The 22,338-nt window shown below is 38.8% G+C and overlaps 1 protein-coding gene across 3 annotated transcripts in view; it reads left to right on the forward strand.

Moving 5' to 3' along the window:
- Nucleotides 1-22,338, forward strand: part of LOC149563271 (uncharacterized) — a 166,885-nt gene that overhangs the window by 86,634 nt on the left and 57,913 nt on the right. The gene's annotated exons all lie outside the window — the stretch shown is intronic.

Here is a 22,338-nt window from a genome sequence, read left to right on the forward strand (position 1 = left end):
AGTTCTTAGACTGAAGTCTATTGTTTTCTCACAAACTCATGATCAAATCTCATATATTCTGCATCATCTTGTCTTTTTTTCATGTTCTAATGTTTGCAAGATTCTTGAGAAGGGTTCTTGGGGACACTCATTTTGATGCAAGAAAGAAGGATTTCAAATCTAGAATTGGATAAGGTCATGAAGATAGGTATATTGGTGCAGGAGCACCCATAATAAATCAATATCAACTTCGGATCCAAATATAAAACCTTGGATCTCAATATAAAACCTTAGAAAGATTAATCAAATAGACATCTAGACCAAATTGTATGACCTAGTTCCAAGATTGGCATTGTTATAAGCCCTTGGTCAACTATGGTGAAGATGGTCAAAGGGCCTAGAATCTTAGGATTTAGGATTATTTCATGTTTTATCATGTTTAGGACCTATTTGGGTCATTAGATTTAAGTTTTCATAACATTTGCTTGTAAAGCACAAAAAGTGCAAAAAATGCAAAATTGCTTGAAAAGTTGTTAAGCAACTTTTTGCAAATCAAAGCAAAAACTTCCCCAACGGCCATAACAAGTTTGAAATGTTGTTATGACCATTGGAAGGCCTATAATAAGCCCTTCAGGTGTGTGATAGGCATAGAGAATGTAATTTCAACTTTCAATGAATAAACTAGAACAGAATAAAGGATTTTACTAGATCCTAGGAAGCACTAACAGTAGAGAAACTGGTGTCAGAAACTTCAAAATGAGTACAAATATTAGAAATTTCTTAGTGTTAGAGGACCAGCACTAGGCTTGTTAGAGGGTAAATGATGGAACAAATCGTAGATTTGGGCATTTGTTGCCCTCATGGTTGTAAAAACCCTTTCTTAGCTATAACTTGAATTACTCCGAATTCCCCAATTTATCACACCAATCAGACAGCTATCTTGTCAGACACTTGGCAAGCTTCCCAACATCAAACTAGAGAATGCAAGGGAAGTGCTTATCAACCCTTAGGCCAATTTTCTTTTAAATTTTACATAATGAAATACCAAATATAATTCTGCACCATGAACTTACATAAACTCTAATGCATTATCACTTAAATTCTGATACAATATCCAATTCTGTATATATATCATAAACTAAAAATTTCATCATTTTATTCATTAAGAACTTGGTAATATGAATTTGCTTTGATTCACACTTAAATTGCAGCCTTTGGATATTAATCAGATCTTCATAACTGTGCAAGAATTCCCTATATTTGCAGAGGCTGGAAATGATAGACATAACTTCAGAGCTGACTGGAGATTCTTCTAACTCAATTTCCAGAACTCCCAAATCGTTTTCAGCTTACTGGAATTAATGCCAACCTCCTGTGAACAGATCGCAGCCCAGAATTAATACTAGTGCTGCCTTAACACCTGACGTTGTTCTCCAAAATTTAAATGGCAGACCATATGGATTGATTGCAGGTCAATATGCAGCAGATGAACGCCCAATTCAGACCCAATGTTGGACGCTGCTTGCTAAGGCAATTCCACACGCCTAGCTGCTATAGCATGAGCCCCAAACCCTTCAGATCGGGCTCCAGAATAAATATCACAGGCCCTAAGTCAGATGGCAGGGCTGTAATTTCAGTTGCAAGCTTCTAGAGAAATTCAAATGCTGCTCTTTACTAGACAACACAGGTCACCAATTTAATGTAAATTCCAGAACAAATGCTGCCCAGGCAGAATTATAAGTTTGCCACTGTTATGAACTAGAGCAATTTCAATCAATAACTCCACATCACATAAATATGCTTCAGCCTTGCTATTATATTAGATGTCCAAATTTGCACATAAAACCCAAATTCAAATTGCTCAAAACTAGATTGAACTCCACAGATTGCAATTAAAATTCCCCAGTAGAAACAATAATTCTCAGCCACAGACAATAATAATAAGAGAGATTCAACAAATAACCAAATCACTTTACCTCAGCAGTGATTTCAGATAACCTTCAAGAAGAGAATTCACAATACCTCAGCTGTAAATTACCCAACACTTCTCAGCATCAAAACCCTTATACTTCAACAAGGGCATCAAGTTTTAGAACCTCAAAAAAAGCCAGAAAGGTAATAAAGAAAATAAATATCCAAGCGTGCTTTTCTCAATGAAATGAACTCTCATTTATAAGTTTTTGTTGGCCAAAGTTTCCATAGAACTCCACTTCAGAAATTGTGGAAGTTTTTCAAAAGAACTCAACACTAGAAAATTTCCAACTCGCTTTTTAAGAAATATCTCTTAAAGTCATTATTATAATAATGCACTCAATGATTAATAAATAAATAAGAGCTCATGCAATTTATTACTTTATTAACTGCAGGTGACAACCAACTGCTGAAGCCACCCACTGTAATGCCAAAAATAGCAATTGCCGAAAATAGACCTACAAAAAATAGTAAGTCCACAGCTAGGACCCCCAAAACACCCTGTTAGCTCACGAGGGTCGCTATGATGAGCTAACTCCATCAACTATGTAGACCTACCAAAAATAGGGACATTACAATTGTTCCCTGGACCACACCACTTGCACAACAAGCTCTTGTTCTTCTTGCTTTGACAGTCTCGTACAAAGTGAGTCATTCGTTACACATTTGACACTATATGATTGGTTGTCCTCTTGAGTTGTACAATATTTGATTCCATCGATTATTTCCATGACCACCCTATGTGAAGAGTACTTGTGTGCTTTTGGTCTTTCAATTATATGGACACTCTTTTATCAAATGACCCATCACTTGGCAAATCTCACAAAATATTGTTTTAGGACAATTATCTTTCACATGCTCTTTAATTTTTCACTCTGTACACCATATTTCATTACTTACTTTACTAGTCCCTTGTCAACTTTTATTTCTTTCATCATTCTCTTCATATCTTGCTAGAAGGCTTGGATTGTTGTTTATTCATCATCGTTACAACCCTCAATATTATCATCATCATCCTGCAAGGCATTATAACTATGAGCTCATTTCATTGGTAAAAGAACACTTGGATATTTATTTTCTTTTGCTGCCTTTGTGGTTTTTTTTGAGGTCCTAAATTTTGATGCCCTTGCTGAAGTATAAGGTTCTGAATTCTGAGTTATTCCATTAAATCTATAATTGAATTATTGTAGATTCAAATATGAGATTTTGTTTTGAGTTTGCATTGACAATTGTTTTGAGGTATACAATTTGCCATTTCTCCTACTCGTTTACTATGGTTAAGGAGAGTTTTGTGTTGAATCTCACTCGCATTGGGAAAATATTATTAAATCTATACCTGTGTTGACTAGTAAAGAGCAATGTTTGAATTTCTCTAGAAGCTTGCGACTGAAATTATAGCCTTGCGATCTGATTTAGGATATGTGATATTTATTTAGGAGCTAGTACTGAAGGGTTTGGGGCTCACTCTAGAGCAGCTGGGTGTGTGGAATTGTCTTAGGAAGTAATGTCCAACAATGGCCTCGAATTGGGTGTTTGAAAGCTGCATATTGACCTGCAATCAAACGCCATTCCTTCTTGTCTGGGTGTGACTATGTGAGAGTGCTATGAGCAACGTTCTTCCAATCTGTGTTAGCTGAAATTTGGGTGGACTAGGTTATCAGAACCTTAGTATTTTTCTGTGCAAATAATCGGATATGAGAAACTATAGGTTCATTCTAGATGAAGGTTTCTAACATTGAATGGTAGTCCATACTCTGTTGTAGCAATTTAATTGAATGTCATGATGTGTTAGTAAACTCCAGGTTTGAAGTGCATATTGTTTCATGAGTAACCAAATTGTGTAGAAGTTCGAGGTATAGAATCATTAGCTGAAAGTTGTGATTGTTCATTTGTTCTCTTTTTACTGGATTCTACACGTGATTTCTTTGACTTGGTTATGCAAACTTAATAGAATGAATATGGAAAATAAATTAACTAGTAGAGGCTTGCTAGCAAGTTTATATATAAATTGTGTTAATTGACATAAACAACTGCGAGTAGTATATTCACACTTCATTTTAGCATTGATATGTTACAATATCATATGAACTGGGTAGTATGAGTTAGATAGGTTTATTAGAGTGGTATCAGAGAGCTTTCCTACTAGCCTGTAGGAATTGGGCTCAGTTATTATTTTGGTTAGTGTTTATGTGATTGTCAGCATTTGATTCAGTGATTGGTAATACGTGTTTGGTATTCAGTGACATGGATGGTGACAGTAGATTCCTTCCGAGTAGGTATTATACTCACAAAGGGCACAATTCTCCACCTAGGGATGGACTGTTTACCGCATAGGGTAAGAAGTTCAACACATGTATAACACGATTCAATTCAGAACAGGTACTTTATTCATGTATGCACTTGCAGATTACAATCCGATTACAATGACTACAATGATCTATCGATGATTCCAAAGTCCATCTCGGACGTGTACATATACCTTTCCGAAGGGGTGACTCAAGCATCACGCGCTCGTTCGGATACTATTCTACCTGTCGGCTACACTATACATTTACCGACAACATCATCCCCCCAAAAGAGAAGTCGTCTCCGGACGACAATACAACAAAATTCATTAACAAAATTTTACTAACAAAATGCATCAATGCATAAGTACTAGACAGAGGGATGCGTCCTTGGCGTAGTGGCCGTCCGCTTCCACAACTCGTTCACCTCTGTCTTTAGCTTGTAGACCTGTTCTTTATTGATCTTCAGCTCTACTTCTGCTTCCAACTAGAGCTCTAGGGCTGATTGTATCATCTCTCCGACCTCTCCTAATTCCTTCTCCTTTTCCGCTGCCATCTTTTCTTTTTCCGCCGCCAACTGTTCCTGCTAACTGTTCTTTTTCTGCTAACAGGGCTGTCCTCTCGGATTGCCAGGCTGCCCTCTCCGATTTCCAGGCTGCCCTCTCCAAAGCAAACCTGGCAGCTGACTCCTCCCGAGCTCTCTCAACTGCTATCTAGTCCGCTTGACTCCTCCGAAGAGTGTAATATATCTCCCTGTGTAACCGCGCGATCTCCTGAATTAGTATCTCAATCTGACCCTCCATCTCGGGATCCCTCATCATGGATCAATCCTGCCGCATCTCCGAGGTCTCCACATCGGGCCATCCCCTCTCCTCAAAACAAACCATAAAGGTAGCTGGACATCTCGTCCATATAAAGGATATGACTCTCTCCAGCTCCTTCCCTACTGACTCCAATGCCTGCGTCTTTGCCAAAGCCAGAACCTCGCGAGCCCGAGATGCTAGAGTTGCGACATCATCAAGAAAAACTGCCTCCGTCCTCACTATCTCCTGCGCTAGTGGGTGTTCCTACTGTATACCCATATCCTTCTCCACTGCATCCGCCATACGCTCAATAGCGCTATGCGGTACTCCTTCCCTCTGTGCCTGCACGCCCTCCTAAAATGGAGTCTCCAAAATGGCTTCCCGTGCAGGTGTCAGCAAGTATGTCACTCGAGATGCCGGAGTTCGGTGGAACTCTGTACTTCACCCTCTGGGTTCTGTCCTCTCTCTCGCTATCCTACTCAGGTGATGCCAACAGTGTTGTGTCTACTGTGACCACTGTATCAGATCCTACTATATCCAGTCGGACACCTGATGCCCCCAACTCCTCGCCTGCAAGTACCTCCAACACCCCTATCTCTGTGTCTCTCTCCATCTACATGTTTGGTATCAAAGTCTCTCCGGTATCTGGTAGAGTCCCACGAGCTGGCTCGATCGGTGCCTCCAAAGCTACTATCTCCGTCAATGCTAGATGTGACTCTACTACAGCTCGTGTCTCTACGGTGGGTTGCGTCGTAGTAGAAATTGGTGTCATCACTATCGGTTGTCTGATCTATCCAAACCCTGGGATACCGTGTATACCTACAGGAACCAAGTGTGTCGTAGTCGAAAGCACAGGCAGTGGAAACCTCAAGGGCGTAGCCGTGATCACTTCTACCTCTTCGTCATCCTACTCTTCCCCCTCAAACCCATTCTCCTCTGAAGATGTCTCCTCTCTGCCGCTATCTGTGTCACCATTATTTGGTCTTGGTCGCTTCTGTCCTATGGTTTTGGTGCCGAGAGTATCCAAGTGCTTCCATTGCATTATAGGTGGTTTGCCAGGCACGAGTGGTCCCGGTTTTGCCTCTAGTGCATCATTTGGGATCATCTGCGTTGTTGCATCCAAAAACAGACCAATAGCATAATGTGGCATATAGAATGTTTTGTGCTGTAATGTCATAAACTCTGACATCCGCTCGGCCAATAGTGCTGCCCAATCATAAACTCTGTCGTGCAAGATTCCATTCATCATGGCTACGTGGGGAAATGAGATATCTGAATTGCGGCTTGAATCTAAGATATGGGGTTTTGTGAAATAGTTGGATGTGCTAGTGAATGAGCTGAATCAAAATCACAAATAGATAATCCAATTTATTTTAACTTCGAGATTTGAGCAGAGCGTGATATCACTTTTTTGAAGAGTGAAATGTGATGATACAGTGGTATCAGAGACACTACATGAGTTGGACATGGTGGATGTGGAGTATAGCAGGAATTCATGTCAGGTAGAGTCGAATGATGCAGTTGGTCCCGAGGATTATGCATTTGATTGCAACGTAGCGATAGTGGGAGTAAGAGCATGTGATGATAGTCATATTGGTAGCTACTTTTGTGCCAGTTGAGCCATCTATTGAGGATTTTAGCGATATGCATGCAGTCGTTGATGTGTGTTTTGATGATAGTGCACATGCTAATTATGAGTTTTCACCATCTATAGATTTGGTGTAGTTCTTTGTTACGCCAGTTGGGGATGTTCCTATGTCCACAAATTTTGACATGGCTACACCTCTTGTTAATGCAGTTGGTATGAGTGCATGTGGTTCTCTTGTAGCTATGTCTTGTCCAGGGATTGTTGGTGATGATAAGGATTCTAGCTCAATATATATTATGTGGGTGGCTAGAGGTAACAAGAGTATGCTGAGATCTCCTACGGACTTATCTTCTGATGATGCCCTAACTTTCACATCATCAACACATGTATTGGGTGCTATATTGTAGGCGATGTTGATGGACTTGATGATATTGGCAATGTAGTTGGTTTAGTGTTGACAGGGATGCCACATGCCACATACTTCTTCATTTGGGATCCAGGTGGAGGTTAGAGTTCATTGTGTTGCCAGATTGCTCGAGAACAAGCAATCTTTAGGAGAGGTCTATAATGTACCCATTTTTGCCAGCATCAAAGTTTGAGAGATTAACCTATTATTCTGTTCCTTGAAGGCTAATTATTGTGGATGGAAGGTTTTTTAACAAATGGGCTTGGCTTGGGAGGGTCTTATCTTCTCCACAATTCACTAAGCTACAAACTAATCTTCATTTGGCTTAGATTGGACTTCATTTGAGCTTAGTTTTGTGTACTTACTACTTTTGGTAAGTTGGGTGTTGATTGAGATGGAGCCTTTCTATTTTTGGAAAGTGCATTTGGTCATACGGAAGAATAATATGTGACTCCTATTTCAGAAGACATTTAAATGATGAGTATTTTGGGAGTTATTATATTTTTAGTGGCCAAATTACTATTAATCATTACATGGCTCATTATAAAGTTATAATTTAACTTTATAATTTCACTTAAGTTGAGGGTTGAGTAATCATTGGAAGTGGCCATGTATTATATGTACAAGCCAAGTATTAAATATTTAAAGTGATGTGTTGGAAAGTTTCAAGCACTGAGTTCTTTTGGGAAACTTTCACAATTTTTGAAGTTGAGTTTTTTTGGAAACTTTTGTCAACAAGGCATTATAAATATGAGCTCATTTCATTGGGAAAAGAATGTTTGGATATTTATTTTCTTTTGTTTCCTTTGCTGTCCTAAATTTTGATGCCCTTGCTCAAGTATAAGGGTCTGAATTTTGAGTTGTTCCGTTGGATCTACAGCTGAAGTATTGCAGATTCAAATTTGAGATTTTGTTCTGAGTTTGCATTGGCAATTGTGCTGATGTATACAATTGGCCATTTCTCCCACTGTTTTACTATGGCTAAGGAGAGTTTTGTGTTGAAGAATTTCTCTAGCATTGGGAAAATATTATTGAATTTGTACCTGCGTTGACTAGCAAAGAGCATCATTTGAATTTCTCTAGAAGCTTGCTTCTGAAATTACAACCCTGCAATCTCATTTAGGACCTGTGATATTTATTCTGGAGTCCGTGCTGAACTGTTTGGGGCTCACACTAGAGCAGCTAGGTGTGTGGAATTGCCTCAGGAAGCAACACCCAACATTGGCCCTGAATTGGGTGTTTATCTGCTGCATATTGACCTGTAATCAAACACCATTCCTTCTTGTCTGAGCATGACTATGTGAGGGTGCTATTGTGTAATGACCCTGCTCAAATTTGATCTCAAAATGCTGATAAAAGCTCAAGAAATTTCATCAAACAACTCACATGCAAGGGTCATATGACTGATATAGTATTTCAGTTTGCTTTAATGACTCTTCTTCAATTTGCATCAATGAGAATCTTTTGCAAGAAGACTCAAAATTGACTACACAATGACCTAACGTGAATGTGCAACTTATTTTGACAATATACAATGCATATATATAACTAAAAACTACTTGCAATATGCTGTTACAACAAATAGTAATTATGACAAACACTTTGGATGCAACCTATGATGGCGTTAATGCACTTATAGCCAAGTGGTATTAACACAAACACTTGGTATGCAAAATTATAACATTATTTATGACAAAAAGAGAACCTACAACCAATTGACATTTTGTCAAACAATTGGCATGCAAACTAATAAGCTGATCATGAATGATAAACACATATTCAATTACAACTATATCAGATCTGCAACTTATGTCCCCTTTATTGCACATAAAATGTCAACTACAATGCTAGTATGAAATGGCCAAGACTCTTGGCTTATATCCGCAAGAATAATGCTTAAATTTGTTACAGACTTTCACCTACAGCCATACCTTCTAATAGGCATCTAAATGATAAGAAAAACTGCATGGAATATCCAAAGGAACCTGATTGTAGATGGCTCTAATAATTTTCTTTGCTTTTTCGAATTTGCTTTTTCGGATTTCTTTTTCGGACTGCTTTTTTCAGACTGCTTTTTCGGACTGCTTTTTCGGATTGGTTTTTCGGACTGCTTTTTGTACTCTAATATTTTTTCTCAATGTAGTACAAATAGAAGACTGAAGTATCTTCCTCCCAACTGCAATAATTCAAGTGATATTTCACACCCTCAAAATTGCGTACCAATTGAGAGTTTTCGTTCTCAATGGCCAGTTGTGACTACTGCAGAAACCTTAGGCTCCACAATGCACATCAACAACAACAAATCTGCTTGGTGAGAATGAAGCCTAGGATGCCTATTTATTTTTTTTCCTCCACTTTCTCCAAAAACTTCTAGAACATTAATTTATTTATTAAGTGACTTTATAAAATATTTTATAATTCAAGTCACTTTAGTAAATTAATTAAATATAAAGTTACCTTTTAATATTTGTTTATTTGATAACTTTATAAATAATTAACTTAATACCACTTATTTATTTAATTAAAATAATTAATTAGTCATCCTCATAAAATATTCATTATTTTGGACAACTTAATTAATTAAATTAATTAAATCAAATTACCTCCAAAAAAGGGACATGACATATTGGCAGCATTCTTCCAATCTCTGTTAGCTGCGATTTGGGTGGAAAAGGTTATCAGAACCCTAGTATTTTTGCTGTTCAAATGATAGGATATGAGCAACTACAGATTCATTCTAGATTAAGCTTTCTAACATTGTATGGTAGTCCATACTCTGTTGTAGCAATTTAATTGAATGTCACGAGCTGTTAGTAAACACCAGGTTTGAAATGCATATTGTTTCATGAACAACCAAACTGTATAGAAGTTTGAGGTATAGAATCATTACCTGAAAGTTGTGATTGTTCATTTGTTCTCTTACTGGATTCTACACATGATTTCTCTAACTTGGGTATGCAAACTTAGTATAATGAATATGGAAATTAAATTAACTAGCAGAGGCTTGCTAGTAGATTTATATATAATTTGTGTTCATTGACTTGAACAACTATAAGTAGTACATTCACATTTGAGTATAGCACTGAAATTTTACAATATCATATGAATTGTGTAGTATGAGTTAGATAGGGTTATTGTAGTACAAGAGTGGAGGCACCACTTTTACCCTTTAGGGTAGGGAGGGAATTAACCCCTTGATGAACCACCTCTTCTTCAACCTGTCGGCTGGCTGATTCTCAAACTTGCCCAACAATTCGTTAAGCCTATGATTATAAGCCCCTACACTCAATTTTCCTTGTTTTGGTATTATAAATATCAGTAACAATCTCATCATCTCTTAGTAACTTAAGCTCTCCCTTGAGCGCTCTCTTGGGGTGTCCCAAGAAGGTATAGATGAATTATTTAGTTTTGTGAACCAATTGTTGGCTATACCTCATAGCATTGCTGAATGGTCTTCCTTTGGTATTATAAATTTCAAAAACAATCTCAATCTCATAGCAACCTTGCATGCCCTCCTAAGTGCATCCCAAGAAGCTTTAGATGAAGTGTCTAGTTCTGTGAATTAATCAATGGCTATACCTTGTACCATTTCTAGAAACACTCTCAACGAATAGACTTTGTGATTTTGATCATTTGTGACCCAGATAGTCTGAACTCTTCCAATGCCTTATAGGGTCTTCCAACCCATCCCTTGTGATCTTTGGCAATTTTTGCAAATCCACGTGTGAACTTGTGAAAGGAGACACCATATTTCTTGCCTGATTGCCCCCTTATGCATCAGACCTAGGTGAACTATTTTGACTACTACATTCGCATGCTTTCCCTATAATCTTGGCCACACACGCATCCTCAACACATCCACCTCCTGCATCCCCAACACCTTGGGTATTTCCAGGCCTTGGCTCCTACTCCCTCCATTCACAGGTCCTCCTAAGTTGGATAGTTTCTCAATGCCATGAAATATGTTAGTCAACTCAAAATTTTATTTGTACTCCTCATTTGATGAAATCTATATAGATGGTTATCTCCCTTGTTATCTTTGTTGTACACTCATTAAATGTTGTCTTATCACTTGGTCTTGACCTGGTAATTACATGCATGGAACAATAATATAGATAGCATAATTACTAAATGTGGCAATCTACTTGGTTTATCACTATACCTAGTAATTTACATGCAATAATAATATAGATGGCAGTGCGTACTAGATATAGGAGTAAAATATATCTTTGCTAACTCATGAATAAATATAGTACAGAGAAGAAGACTAGAGATGGTCTATTAAAGATTACAATCTACCCGACCATACGATGCTGCCTTCCTTGGTGGTACACAAAATATTTAAAGGACCCAACAATTGCCAAGAGGGACACAACCTTCAACCAACTAACACAGAAACTATTTGAGAGTGTTAACAATTTAATACGGGCAATCAAATACATTGACGGATAACCAATATAATCAACCATAATAATATGCATTTTATAAATGGTCTTCCCATTAGTCCATCCTGTCTAGCACAATACCTCTAGATCTGAACTTAGGCAACGACACCAAAAATGTAGAGAGCAATTACTACCAAAAGTTATAGAATATCATACAACTATTATTGTCAGACTCACCAATATACCATACCACAATGTTATCATAATGGAGGCGAGGAATAGTTTTATTTTATTAATATCACCAAAAACATGAACGTACAATGTCCAAGTATCAATCTGCTTATAAAGGGGTCGGTTGGTTAGAAACCAACCGACACACTCCCCACTTCCTAACTACCCACTAACACAAGTGTTAAATACTTAAATCACCGAATGCCGACTAAAAACCAATTGCCGACTACATATATCCTCCCCCAAAAAAAGATTTGTCCTCCAGACGACAACTAAAACAATTGAGAAATGTTTCAAGAAGGATTGGAGGACATCCCTAGATTCAGAGTGCCTCGCAAGCGTTGCAGCTCCTGCTTCGCCGTTTTCTATTTAGTATGAATGCCCTGAAGTACCCACAAAGTATCCATCTTTTTAGCTTTAGCTGCAGCCAGCTTGCCTTCCAAGTCAACTTGCTCCAACTGCCAACCTGCTAACAGAGCAGTCTTTTTTGCCTGCACTTGCTTATAAAGATGTTTGTCCTGTTGGGCTTCCAAAAAAACACCTTAGGAAGCAGTCTCTATAGTAGCCAGAGAGGCCATGAGAGGAGAGGAAGCAACCTGGGTCTGAGAAATGATAGAACGGCTGGTCCAAGTAGTGGCAATATCTTCTTGATTGTATTTACTTGGTTCTAAGAGACCTCAGTTTGTGTAGCAGTTAGCTCACATGAATTGGGCTAATGCTGCAGGCATAGTGAGTTCACCCTCCAAGTTATAGTACTGTGCATGCCGAAGGAGTTCTTGGGTAGAATGCTCCATAACCCATAACTCCGTAAGAAATCCTTCTGCCTGAGCTGCAAAAGAAGCTGGAACTTCCTTATGCCCACTCTGTATCTCCACTGGGTCCTCAAGCCATGAGGGCACAGGGGATGACACCAACCCCTCTTCTTCTAGCAACTTGTCAGCCTCTTCTAAAATCGTATTTTCTTTTGCCATTGTCACTTGAGTACTGGGAGAGGAAGGGTCCTTCGATTGCTCCCCCACAACTGACTTAACAACGAGAGCCACAGGATGGACCACCTCTAGCCCGAGAGGTGTCTGTAGTCGTACCTTGTGTCCACAATGAACTTGTCCTCTTAAATTAATCACTTAGGTGCGAGTATGCTGGTCTGGCAAGAGAAGGGGCTTGATTCCTGGAATAGATAGCTTAGAAGCCCCCCATGTCAGAAAGTGTCCTAAGCCACTTGTTGCTTTTAAGCTTGCGTCTTTAGTAGAAGGAACTAGTGGTACCACAACATCACTAGGTGGAGAAGCCGGCTGAGGAACCTCAGTTACCCTCGTAGGAAGGGGCCCTGTTGTAGGTGGCAGAAACACTACTTCACTTGGGGTGCCCTGTTAGTGACTTAGGCGAATCTCGGCTGCTTGGGAATTAGAAGAGGAGGAATCTGTATCACTCGTTGTGTCCTCAGAACTGACTTGGTCCTCATCCTCTTTCGCTCCTACGGCCCGTCGTGCTTTCTTTTTGGTGGGTTCACCACAACCTTGGGAGCCCACACCCAAGGTGTCTAGATGTAGCCAATAAGTCATCGTTGGTCGGTACAATTCCACTCTACTTGCTGGTACCAATGTCCCATGATGTTCACTACTAACTTGAAGTTGAACTGCCTCCAAGAAAAAAACCACTGCATGATGGGGCATGTAGAAAGCCTTATGCCGAAATTCCAGAAATTCTCGCAGTCTACCAGAAAGGAGTTGAGCCCAGTTGTAAATTTGTCCTTGGGATAGGCCATCCACCACTGGCAACAACCAAAGAGCAATATCAGAGGTGTGATTGCTAGCTGTGAGCTTACTTTTTACCAAATCTACCATGCAACGCCATTCCTCATTCACAATGAAAACCTTTCTCAGCCCTCGACTATTCTTCAAAATACCTTCCCATTCCTCATTGGTAAGATCCTAGCGACACAGGAGTTTTAGCCATTTTCGCTTGTCTTCTCCTGTCATAGGGGCTTTGCTCAATTCCTGTCCTTGATTAGGGATTCCAAAAACCCTACTAAGTACTTCGAAAGAATAAGAAACTACCACCTGGTGCTGAGCATACTGTATGACAGATTTATGACCTGCTCCATCATACCCCATAATCAAATCTTGGAGAATATGTTCAAATTCGTGTAAATCAAAGATCGGCATAAAGATAATCTTGTCCACCTCTGTTGCGACCAACGTCTTCTGAAGAGGATGATCTACTTCTGATTTTTCCCACCATGCCCTACACTCACTGCCGAGCACACTTTCAAAACTGATACTGGAAGCAGTGATCTTCTATGACAGTTTAGTCTTGCCCTGTTCCATGACTGACTTCTGAGTTCTTGCCTATAAGGCAGCAGCTTTAGTACCTTTGGAATCAACAATGTGGCCCCGGCTGGGATTCCCCATACTTAACTTCACCATGTCAGAGGAATATGTCCAATCTACAATCTGCTAGCGTGTGTTGAGATATCTCCAATGACCACCCCAAAGAACTGTTGGCCATGTGCTGAAACAGTAACCATATAATTCAAGTAGAATGGTAATTTGTAAAGAATATGTTTGATCTGACCATACACTGATATGTTGTCATACAATAGCCGCATGCAGCTTAACCTTGTGCAAGTTCGTACAGAAATCTCCCGTACGACCAATCCTCCGTACACTGTCCCTCATACGGCCAATCCTTCCTAGATGCCAATCCTCCATACGTTGGGTTTCGTACGGCACACCAAGTCCACCAAGTCCGCCCTTCGTATGCTAGATTCCGTACAATTATATCAAAAATCTGTTCGTACACTGGGTTCTGTACGGTACACTGCTTCTACCCTCTGTATGGCTGATCCCACATACGACTGTAACCCTGCCCCTTCCGTACGGTCTAATAGGCTATATGTTGCCTTGCTCCATTGTCCAAACATGTCGTACGTCCACAATCCTCTATACTGTACTTGCACTCGCCTTCCTCTGCTTGCCTAGTCAAGGAGAAATGACTTTGGCTGAAGTCTTGAGGGTTTATAAAGTAGGCAGGAACTTTTCGCTCTTTATATATTTTCAATTTGGACCCATTCACAAGATCTTTAATTGGCTGATTATCAAGAGTAGCTAACTTTACTGCTCCATTTGCTTTTAGTTCCATTATTCTATAAGGCCCCAGCCAACGAATTTTAAACTTACTTGGCTTAATTTAATTCTTCCCGTTCGCTTGCCATATAGTTATACAGGTTTTGCAATGGCAAGCAAGGTCCTTTGATCCGTCCCCCGTAAGTTTAGGCAATTTTTGTTTATTGACTACCATTTTCTTTCCTTGTTGTCGCCTTCCCAATGGAACCCCTCCTCCTGAGGGAACACCACCACTGGGTGGAACCCCACTTCCAGATGGAATACCTCTTCTTGGTGGAATGCCACTTCCTGATGAAACACCACTTCCTAAGGGAACACCCCCACTGGATGGAACCCTACTTCCTGCTGGAACACCCCTTCCAGATGGAACACCACTTCCCGATGGAACTCCACTTCTTGATGGAAGTTTACCTCTCAATGGAACACCACTTCCGGATGGGCTAGACTCCTGACTCCTTATCTCCTCTTGACAGAGTTCTTGCCGTTTAGGGGTTTTTGGTTTCCGACACTCGAATTGCCTTTCTGGTGTTTCCGAAATAACCAAATTGGCTAGTTTCTCAATAGTATGTTCAATCCATCCTTCCTGACTTTGATGGGAATCCCCTTGTGTTCTCCAGTTATAGCGTCTCTCTTCTTGCTGTTGGAGACATAAGGTTCTTAGGGCGACTTCCTCCTCAATTTCGTCCTTTGGTGCTGTCCTCCGATATTTATTTGGAATTAGGGGCATGAAGTAATTCAGTGCCTATCTCCCTATCTTGGCTTATTGGGTTCCTCTCCTTTGGGATTCCACACACTCTCAGTAAACCGTTGAAGAACTTATTACCTTCTTTTCCTCTCAATTTGTGCTCTTTCATCCTCAATATGTACGAGGTTCCTTGCCAAAAGCCAAGGAATTTGTCCTAGGAGATCGTGCACCGCCAGTGGCACGGAGAGTTCGTCGCATACCGTGCTCTCAGGAACCATCCTCTCACGGGCTTCCCTTTGCACGTACTACTCGACCGCAACTTCCCATGCTGTCACCAAGTCACATGTCAACTGATCGTCCCTAGTTATTTCCTCCTCTCTGTCGCTATTAGTAATTTGGATGCAAGGTATAAATGGTCTTCCCATTAGTCCATCCTGTCTAGCACAATACCTCTAGGTCTGAACTTAGGCTACGGCGCGAAAAATGTAGAGTAATTACTACCAAAAGTTATAGAATATCATACAACTATTATTGTCAGACTCACCAATATACCATACCACAATGTTATCATAATGGAGGCGAGGAATAGTTTTATTTTATTAATATCACCAAAAACATGAATGTACAATGTCCAAGTATCAATCTGCTTATAAAGGGGTCGGTTGGTTAGAAACCAACCGACACACTCCCTGCTTCCTAACTACGCACCAACACAATTATTAAATACTTAAATCACCGAATGCCGACTACAAACCAATTGCCGACTACACCGGCAATCAAATACATTGACAGAGAACCAATATAATCAACCATAATAATATGCATTTTATGCCAACTCTAGGATATTTTCAATTTTCTATTTTGATAATTGTATTCTTTATGAAAGTGATTATATTTTCTCTACCCCTACGGCTCTTCATTTAACTGCAGCTTAGTATTTTTTTCAAGGGGCTTTATATGCCATGTATTTAAATGTTTTGTTAGTCTCATTTGTTCTATCAGAGTGAGCTTTTTTGTTGATTCGTGCTTCGTCTCAGCAAAGACATAGGCTCTTCCATTTGTAAGGTGAGATTTGTTTTGATATTTTTTCCCTCTTTTGGTATTCCTTCCAAGGATTAGTTTCTTGGAGTTTATTACAATGATCACAGTGCCATCACATCTATTTCCTTATTCCCCCCCCCCTTTTCCTTGTTGGATATGTTATTATATTTGTCTTCTAGCCGTCTAATCTCCCCGCAGGGTCTCCAAAAATAATTGAATATATTTTTGCTTCCGTTTTCTGAATTTTATAATCTTACTGCATTTTGAATTGGATTTGAAATAGAAAAATCTGCTAAAATTTCAAGAATGTGGATATAACTAATTTAACTGAAAAATAAAGCAAATGTTTTGTTATTCTGATTTGATAAATATATATATTTATATTTATTTATTTATTTATTTTCAGAATTTATAAATTCTTTTTGTGTTTTCTGATTTAAAGTAATAATAAAAGATACTGCGAAATTCTAACTTATAATTCGTAGGTAAATTGGTTTAACACAGAAACGTAATAACAGCAGTGATTAATTCTGTTATTTATAATTATCAATCACAGTATTCAGAAAACAAACAAGACAGCAGACCTGCAATACAGTAGTGTTTAATGGGAACAATAAGGATTTTCCACAGCCATAATTCACTGAGGTAGCAGAATCATGATTAGTGCATCACAAGGTGGTGCTTTGATGCGGGTAACAGCAATCTTTCAGGTTCACTGTTCAGATATAACTGGTCCTCAAGTATTGGCTTGAAGGTGGAGTGAGTATTGTGGCTTTGACAAGGCATAGATCTGCCCAGAAAAGAGGTGTAATAACCCTGTTTGGTTATAACTTAAAAACACACTACAATTCAGCATGCTGACAATTTGTCAAACACTTGGCAAGCAAAAATTCATAAACCAATATCCAGATCTCCCGATGCAAATAAATATTTTCCCAATCTATCATATAATGCAGCCTTTGAAATTTATGATAATTGTAAATATTAAAGTTCTGATATGTAATTCCGAAACATTAACTCCACTAACTATGTTGATAGATGGGCATATATATATATATATATATATATATATATATATATATATATATATATATATATATATATATATATATATATATATATATATGTTTTTCCTTTGTTCATGTGTTTAGCGCTTCTAGAATTCTTGGCTTTGAATTATAAATACTTCAAACCAAATTGATGAAAACAATTGTTGAAGGGAACTAATTACTAACAAGAGTCCAATTGGGCTATTAAATGATACAATCAAATCTGGAAATTACATGGAAAATGTTTAAAAACCTAAAGCTGTTCCAAATGATATGATGAACTTGATTTTTATAACTGAAATAAGAATTGCAGCACTCTGGAATTTATCTAGATCCAATCGCAAGCTAGAAATGCAAATTCCTTTCTTGCAGATGTAGCCTCCAATGGATTCCAACTGTCCGCCAATTTAATTGCAGCCTGTGTGTTAACTCGTAGGTCTAGAATTTGCAAGAGAGATCATGCCCAGACATAGGATCTTGAATGTTGTTGACAGTCCTTAATTAGGCATCGAAAACAGGATATTCTATAGTCCCAATCAGAGAGTGACTGTACACCAATAGCATGAATTAAGGGCACCAAGAAATGCAGATTGATAAACCATTATACTGCAGAAATAACTATCAACTTCAGAAAATTTGTGCCCTCTGAATCACAGTAGACACAGAAGGAAGACACTCACCAATTCTCAGAATTTAATTACTTCAATTCCACCAGAACTTCATACACTAAAACTCCAAGCCAAAACTTCTTCCAAGAACAGTAGCAACAGAATGGAAGATGCAATACATAGGAATTCAATCCCCAATACCTCAGCTGTAGGATCAATGCAATATTCAACTCCAAGCTCTTATACTTCAGCAAGGGCATAAAACTAGAAACTCAGAATTGTCACAAAGACAATAAAGGTAAATAGATAATCAAATAATCAAATGCTTTACTCAACAAATGGGCTCATATTTATAATCTCCAAATGTGTAATGTTCTCATTATAAAATAAATAATAAATTAAACTTTTGTAATAGGCCGATTGATTTAATGTATCTCAGACCCATTTTTATTTTTGTTTCCATAGTTTGTGTCGCCATTGGCTATCTTTGTACCTATCGGGACACCTTTCCGAGGGTGTGTATCTTGCATTAGTACCGCTCCAATGCCTTCCCCAGACACGTCGCACTCCAAAATGAATGATCGAGTGAAATCAGGTAGTGTAAGTACGGGACAAATGCTCATGGCCTCTTTCAGCTTATCAAATGTTAGTTGTGCCTTTTCATTCCACTAAAAAGACTCCTTTGTTAGATCTGTTAAGGGTGCATTGAGCTGAGAGAATCCTTTAATGAACCTCCTGTAGTAACTGCACAGTCCGAAAAATCCTCGCAAATTCGTGAGTGATTTTGGGGGAGGCCAGTCAAAGATAGCTGATGGCAACACAAACTACAGAAACAAAAATAAAAATGAGTCCGAGATACATTAAATCAATCGTCCCGTTACAAAAGTTTAATTTATTATTTATTTTATAACGAGAACATTACAGTACAACAAAATATTTGGAGAACAAAATGGTCACAGCACAGACTCAGTGTCGGGTAAATCAAACCCTCAGGCAACAAACTCTCGACCTTCCATGTCGACTTTTCCACCACGGATAGAGGCACAACACAGAGGGAGACAACCAACCTTCGAAGAGATACAAGAACGACTAAGAGAAGACTGGAAGAATGCAAACCTTGAAGAAGATATATCCTACAAAGATTACACAGATTTGAGAATGAGATATTCGGGAGGCGGAAACAGATGATACTTTAACAATGATCTTAGAAGAAAGTTGAGTAAGGTAAATCTGTCTCCATTTGACGAATCCGGTTCCATATCCGCACAAGCATGGGTAATGAAAGCCGATACCTACTTCTATCTAAATCCTATGCCAGAAGAAGAAGCAATCAAATTTGCCGCGTTGCACTTGGAGGGAGTTGCGCATGAATGGTGGCACCATGATACCATCACATTAGGGCATGATCAAATAAATACTTATGCAGAATTCACGGAGAGATTGATAGAACGGTTTGATGGTAAAGATCCGGAGCTCAATTTCAACGATTTGGCACAACTGAGACAAACTGGATCGGTCGATCAGTTCATTGCAGAATTTCATAAACTTTTTGTTTTGGTCACGGACATTTTCGAAAGAAGACAGGTAGTGCTCTTCATGGACGGACTGGTAGAACCTCTGAAAGGTTGGGTAAAGGGGTTCAATCCTGCCACCCTGTTGGAAGCAATCAATAAAGCACGAAGTATGGCATCGTCATTGGCATCATCCTTTTGAAGTTACTCACATTCTAAACCACTGACGTTTCCAAGGGTTAAACCTCCGCCCAAGAAATACCGGCCGAAGATAACCAACCCCACAATGACACCAACATCAGTTTAAACCGTACGGAGAGAATTGCATGGCGCGGTTTGTTTTTCAAAAATAGATCTCCATTCCGGATACCATCAAATCCACATGAAGGAAGAAGATGTGGAGAAGACAGCTTTCCATTGTCACTACAGACATTGAGTTTTTGGTCATGCCGTTTGGATTGACCAATGCACATGCTACATTTCAATCATGCATGAACCGCATCTTCAACAAACAATTGCGTAAGTATTTATTGGTATTCTTTGATGATCTTATTTATAGTAGGACATGGGAGGAGCACTTGAAGCATCTGAATGAAGTTCTAAGTATCATGGAGGAACAGTCCTTGTTTGCCAAGCAGACCAAATGTGAATTTGGTATGACTGAAATATTGTACTTGGGGCATGTTGTCTGTAAATATGGAGTCCAAGTGCATCAGGAGAAGATTCAGGCTATCTTTGACTAGCCTCCCACAAAATCACTCACAGATTTGCGAGAATTTTTTGGACTGTGCAGTTACTACAAGAGGTTCATTAAAGAATTCTCTCAGCTCAGTGCACCCTTAACAGATCTAACAAAGAAGGGGTCTTTCCAGTGGAATGAAAAGGCACAACTCACCTTTGATAAGCTAAAAGAGGCCATAAGCACTTGTCTCGTAGTTGCACTACCTGATTTCACTCAACCATTCATTTTGGAGTGCGACGCGTCTAAGGAAGGCATTGAAGCGGTACTGATGCAAGATAGACACCCTCGGAAAGGTTTCCTGACAGGTACAAAGATAGCCGACGACGACACAAACTATGGAAACAAAAATAAACGAGATACATTAAATCAATCGGCCCGTTACAAAAGTTTAATTTATTATTTATTTTATAATGGGAACATTACAAAATGGCACAAAGTTTCCCAAATGAACTTCACTTAAGAAGCTTCTGAGACACAACATTAAAATATAATAAAGTGCCATTATAATCTGTAATATTAATTGCTTTTGGCTCCGAAAATGACATTTTTCCAACATAACTTAAAATTCTGACACATAAGGCCATGGTTTTGATTTTAGCTTTTCATCCCGGTTCCAGTGAGCTATGATACTAAGGTGACCAACCAACAACACTATCAAAAATAGCAACCTCAGCATATTTATATGAATACTAATAATAATTCACCTGTCTTGTGAAAACAACTGAAGAAGCATCAAAATTGAAATCTAACAACACCAAAGTGATCTTGATGATGAAAGACGATGAATGAACCTAATCGGGTGACTTACTATAAATAGAGGCTCCCTCCAAGATTCTTGGAGCTCAAACCAGAAGCCCAAAATAAAAATTGAGAAGATCCTCCAACTTCTCTAACTCAACTGAGCTCATCGGAACCAATAGATTAACTTACTATAAATAGTAAGTCCCTCAAATGGAGCCAAAGCACACCATAGGTTGTTGGAAAGCCTATAACCACACAACTAAGACCCTCAAATCCTATTGTTAGCTCACGAGGGTCGCGAGGATGAATTGACCTAGGCAACTGCAGGAGCCTACTAAAATGGGGACGTTACAAGAGGTCGCATCAGATATGCTGGTCTCCAGCTTGGTGTTCCATAATCAACTCCAGGAGATGTCCAGTTTGTCTACAATGATGGTTAGGAGAGTTTAGTGTAATGACATTATATATTAATCATATAAAACCGGCAATAAGTATTAGCTACCCTGCAGTGGCACAATAACTCCAACAGATACCACTAAAATTTCCTCAAAGTTGGGAAATATTAATTAGAATTATCAAAATTGCTGAGTTCAAATCAAACTCAAATTTGGACAGATTGATCACGGTTTGCTCCGATTTTCCCATAAAGATTCATTTGCTGAAACAATTTTGAGGGGGTTTTATACTAAGTTCAGTATAGAAATTGAGGGTATTTGTCCTCTAGATCACATTGCCAAGGGTTATTGGCCTTGAAAGCTATTACTGAAAATTCAATTTTGAAAATGAGAATCTGGATTAAAAATGAGGACATTAAATTTTCCTTTAGAAGCATTACATTTTGGACCCACAATTAAAGTAATCTTCTTTCCTAATGAAAATAATATAAAGCAACTTAATTTATTGTTATAAAGTACTTTATTGGAGCACTTAAATAGAACAACAATTGGGCCTTAAATCAAATTGTTGCTAACTCGTTTAGGGAGAGGGGACGACAAGCTGTTGCATACTGGTACCCATTCATAATTGTCATTTTAAAAATGCTCGTTGGCATTGACTGAAACTTTTACATCAATTACAAGTTATATAAACTTTGGTCAAATATCGCTGTACAAACATTTATTCAAGGACATAGTGGAACACTCAATTTACCAGGTTTTCAGTTGTACCAATACAAGTAGCAATCACTTT

The sequence above is a fragment of the Cupressus sempervirens genome, chromosome 4 (assembly GCF_028749045.1).
Source record: "Cupressus sempervirens isolate cs-2001-9-10 chromosome 4, ASM2874904v1, whole genome shotgun sequence".
In the NCBI taxonomy this organism is placed as follows: Eukaryota; Viridiplantae; Streptophyta; class Pinopsida; order Cupressales; family Cupressaceae; genus Cupressus; species Cupressus sempervirens.